Source organism: Sciurus carolinensis, chromosome 8 (assembly GCF_902686445.1).
Source record: "Sciurus carolinensis chromosome 8, mSciCar1.2, whole genome shotgun sequence".
Taxonomy (NCBI): Eukaryota; Metazoa; Chordata; class Mammalia; order Rodentia; family Sciuridae; genus Sciurus; species Sciurus carolinensis.
The window spans coordinates 76,317,320-76,322,692 of NC_062220.1; the positions used below are offsets into that span (position 1 = coordinate 76,317,320).

Sequence of the window (5,373 nt, forward strand, 5' to 3'; positions counted from 1 at the left end):
AGCAGTTAATAGGCAAAAATAAAGAGGAGAGACTATTATCATGCAACTTTACTCACATCAGTTTTGCCTTAAACTATGCTATTAGTGTAAAGTTTTTTAAATGTTAATACAACCAAGCTTTAAAATCCTGTAACTTGATCACCATTATTCATGAAAAGATTATTGTTCAAAATTGTTACATACATTTACATTTGTGGAGTACTACAAATCGAACAGACAGATCATTCACATTTGCTTAGCATCAAATGAAAATACCTGAATTTGAAATGTACATACACTAAGGCTTATATATATTTATTAAAAACAACCTCTGGATTCACTTGTATGGATAAATACTTGCCAAAAAGATTGATTTTCCTTTGAATACTCTTAAGCAGTCACATTCCAGTTTGTCTTTTTCATTCTTAAATGTCAATGTCCTCATAATTAATTGCCCTTTTATTTATAGCTACACTCTCTAAACATGAAGCTACCCATGAATGCTAGATTACTCATTGCTTCTTGTGTTTCAATAGCTAATTCTTTTTTATATCTGGAGAGCATTCCCTTGTATTGCTGCAATCTATTTGTTGATGGACCTTTGGGTTGTTTCCAGTTTGGGGCCACTACAAATAAAGATGCTTTGCCTTTAGGTAAAATTCTTTGTATGAACATAAAATCTCACTTCTCTTAGCTGTATACCAAGGAGTGGGATGCTCAGATCATAGGAAAATGTATTTTCCACTTGTTTAAGAAATGGCTAAACTTTTTTCCAAAGTTATTGTGCCATTTACATTCCAATGAGCATTGTATGAAAAGTTATTGTGCCATTTACATTCCAATGAGCATTGTCTGAGGAATGACCAAGGACCAAGTGAACACTTTGGTTGATGTTCTTAAGGTAACAGCACTTTCTTTGTTGAAACGGTTTGCAATTAATGGTGAATCTTTGGAGGTAAAGATTGTGTGATGAAGTATGCCTCCAGAGGAGGAGGCAAAGTGATTTCTTCTTGGCCTGTGTAAGACCCTGAAACCCATTCAGCTCATGGATCCAGGAAAAATTAAATGCATCAGAGGAGCGGTGTACTCTATACATGTTTCACCTCAGATGACAAACTGGATTGGGGATTCTGCAAGGAACATCTTCAACAAGTTCATGCCCAACATCTATGTTTACACAGACCACAGGAAAGGAGTCAACTCTGGGATGTCTCCAGGCTTTGGGTTGTGACTGGTTACTGGGACCACCAATGGCATCTTCTTCAGTGCTGAATTAGCCTCCTACCCCAGGACCAGGGAGCAGTCACACTACCAGAGGACCTAGAAAGGAACCAACAGGCTATTGCTCAAAGAAATCTACAAGGGAGGATTGTGAACTAGACCAGCCAAAATCTGACTCTACTGCTCATGACCCTTGGACTACAGGAAGTTTCCAAAGCCCTACTAGGACCACTCTTTCTTTACCTAATAGAATTTTTGCAACACTTTAAGAGATGTTTCCAGATTATGTTTAAAATTAAAACCAAGTCACATGGCAAAGAACTCAAGGATGGGAATATAATGCTGATGACCCATGTATGCACTGGATTCTCCAACCTTAGCAAGATCCTCAAGTGACACTGTCAATTGTTTCATGTTTTCACAAATACTGATACAGTCTCTTTGATTTTAGCTATCCTAATAGGTGTATGGATGGTAGTGTCTTATTGCAAATTTAATTTTAGTTTCTCTAATACTGATCATGTTTTTGTATACTGATTCACTATTTGTAATATTTTGTGAGGTGTCTAGTCAAATCTTTGATTGATTCTTGGTTCTGATTGTAATTGACTTGTAGAAACTCTATGTTCTTGACATAGATCTTTTGTTTGGTATGTGTATTGTGAAGTTTCTTCTAGACTGCAACTTGCCTTTTAGCTTTCTTAACTGTGGTTTTAAAAGAACAAAAGACTAAAAATACAGTTTTACATCTTGGGTTAGATGTTATCTTTTCTAAAGGAAAGGTCTATCCTCCCAGTTATATCGCATTCCTCTGGGACTAAGATAGTAGGCATCCTTAAGATAAGAACAGTACAAAACCAGAGCTGCTCATAACCACCACCACCACCACAATAACAATACACACTTCCTAAGTGCCTAGTTTGTTGTGCTTATCAATGTGTTGGCTTCTCTGAAAAAGAGTGACTGAGACAGGCCTTTCCAACTCCAAAATTATACAACTTTCATCTCTGCCAAACCCAGTATATTTCTAATAGTGTTTTGTTACATGGTGCAGTGACCCAAACTTATTTTCTTGAAGAATATAGGCCTTCAGTTGTTCTGCCTAAATTGTTGTACTCTTCCATTGACTCTAATCAAAGAACATGGTAGTGCTGAGAGATGCTCTAAGGGATCTCCTGTATTATAGATCCTTGCCTATAATAGCAGCCCAATTTCTTCTCAGGATCAATCACCACAACCAGTGTAGAATTTTCTTTGTTTAGTGATTCAGAGGCCCAAGGAGTCCAAAGTCACCAGATGGCAATCTTAACATCCAGTTCAATGGAATTATGTATATTTCCTTTATTCTCTTTCGATGTAATCTCTAGACCAGCAGAATACAAGGTCATAGGGACAGGAAGGAAAATTTTGCTAGTGAATCACTAGAGATAACTGCAAGTGGTATCAGTTCCATCTCTACCCATGTATTAGATTCAAGAATCCTCAATATGGTTGAAAGAGCACCATGTTGTGCACTGATTAAGAGCATATACAGCCTTCAGGAAACCTTGCCCTTGTCCTGTGAGTTTACTGCCACCTCAGTGGCACTATAACTGAGTCTTCAAAGGTATTCCACCTACCTCTTGTCATATTAAAAAATCATTAACTCCAGGTAAATTATCAATCTAAATGAAAAACACACAACACTCAAGTTGTTTTTTGTTTTGATTTTGTTTGTTTGTTGATTGATTGGTTGGTTGGTAACAGAGATTGAACCAAGGGGCACTTAAACACTAAGCCACATCCCCAGTCCTTTGAGGTTTTTTTGAGACAGAGTCTCCATAAGTTGCTTAGGTCCTCACTAAATTGCTGAGGCTGACTTTGAACTTGTGATCCTCCTGCCTTAGCCTCCCTAGTCACTTGGATTATAGGCATGCACCAGCATGCCCGGGGTAACACTCAAGTTTTAAAAAACAACGTGGTGAAACGTTTTTATGAACTTAGTTTAGGAAAAGCTTATTTTAGGAGGACAAAAACACCCACTAATATCAGTGTAAAAGATTGAGAAAGTGAATTGCCTTAAAATTAGAAACTTCATTTGTCACAATATGTTTCAAGAGAATTAAAATAACAATTTAGTAAGAGAATATATGCCACTCTTAAATGTGGCAAACAGCTACACAAAGGAATATATAAGACCTGTAATCCAAAAATAAGTCATTTAATAGGCAAATGAGTTAAAAACAGGAACAAGATTTTTCAAAATATTTTAAATTAACTAAAAGAAATATCAAATACCTTTCACAGTAGAATGAACAAGATGTAATATATACATGTAATGGAATTAAATATTAAAATAAGAATAGTGTATCTGAGCAGAACAATGAAAGTCAATTGCACAAAGAATAATATTAAATTCAAGACTTTGATTCCATTAACAAATGTTTATAAAATATACAATGTGATTATTTGATATTAAAATTAGGATTTGTTAGAGTAGGGGTGTGAAAGAGAGGTTTGGAAGAAGATATTTTAAATGCCCATAATTGAGAAACAATTTTAGAATATGAAGATGAATTAACTTTTGACAAATGAAATAAAATATAATAGAAAATGGACAAGAAATATTAACAAGCAATTCTTAGGAAATTTAAGTGACTCAAAATCGTATGAAAATATGTTTAGTGTATTTCTAATCAGGGAAATGAAAATTTTAAAACAAGATCCCATTTTATGGCTACCTTCCAAATTAGCAGTTTTAAGTTCTTATCATCATATGTTGGCAAGGATGTAAGGAAGGAAAGCTCCTAGAGGCAGCATGATTCAGTACTGCAAGCATTTCAGTGAAGTTGAAGTTGCTAAAATTCTCTGGTTAGATAAAAAATACCTTGGGAAAATCTTCACATATGTAACAATGTTTATAACAGTAATAAATGGAAACAACCTAAGTGTCTTTCTAATAGAAGAAGAGATAGGTAATGGTACATTCTTATAATGGAATATATTCAAAGTTTTAAACATAAGTATATATTTATGTGTTCATAGTTCATTATTTAATATCTGTTTTCCACTTACTATTTTATACATATTCTATTATATATACACATGTACATATATATGTCTATATACATGTATATTCATATATACTTTCCTACAAATATAGACTTACATACATATATATAGTGTATGTATACATAATATTTCAAGGTATCTCGAAAATAGAGTAAAATACAAATGAAGAAATATGAATTGTCAATATATATATGAAAAAAATGTTCAACATCTCTAGCAATTAGAGAAATGAAAATTAAAACTACACTGAGATTTCATCTCACATTAGTCAGAATGGCAATTACCAAGAATACAAGTAATGATAAATATTGGTAGGGATGTGGGGGAGAAAGCTTCACTCACACACTGCTGGTGGGACTGAAACTAGGTGCAGCCACTATGGAAAGCGGTATAGAGAGTCCTTAGAACACTTGTAATGGAACCACCATTTGACCCAGTTATCCCACTTCTTGGTATATACCCAAAGGACTTAAAATCAGCATACCACAGTTACACAGCCACCTCAGTGTTCATAGCTGCTCAATTCACAATAGCTAAGCTATGGAACCAATATAGGTGTCCTTCAACAAATGAATGGATAAAGAAAATGTGGTATATATGCACAATGGAATATTAATCAGTCGTATAAAATGAAATGATGGAATTTGCTGTCAAATGGATGGAACTGGAGACTATAATGCTAAGCGGAATAAGCGAATCCCAAAAAACTAAAGGCCAAATATTCTCTCTGATACGTTGAAGCTAACCCACAATAAGGAGTGGTGGGGAAGAATAGAAGTTCAATAGAATAGACAAAAGGGAATGAACGAATGGAAAGGAAGATGGGAATAGAAAAGACAGAATGAATTGAACATAACTTTCCTTTGTTCAAATATGAATACATGACCAGTGAAACTCCACTTCCTGTATAACCACAATAATGGAATCTTAATTAGAATAAGTTATACTCCACACGTGTAATATATCAAAATACTCTACTATCATGAATATCTAAAAAATAAAATAAAATAAAATAAATGAGTTATGAATATATTCATACATTTTGAAGATTCTATGACATATATACCAGGAACTCTATGCAAATATATTTCTGTATTGTATTTTCAACACATATACACATAA

General features: G+C 34.2%; 1 pseudogene; it reads left to right on the plus strand.

The window, feature by feature from the left end:
- The first annotated feature begins 972 nt into the window (after window positions 1-972).
- On the plus strand, window positions 973-1,596 carry LOC124991918 (RNA 3'-terminal phosphate cyclase-like protein; annotated as a pseudogene).
- Window positions 1,597-5,373: the final 3,777 nt, after the last annotated feature.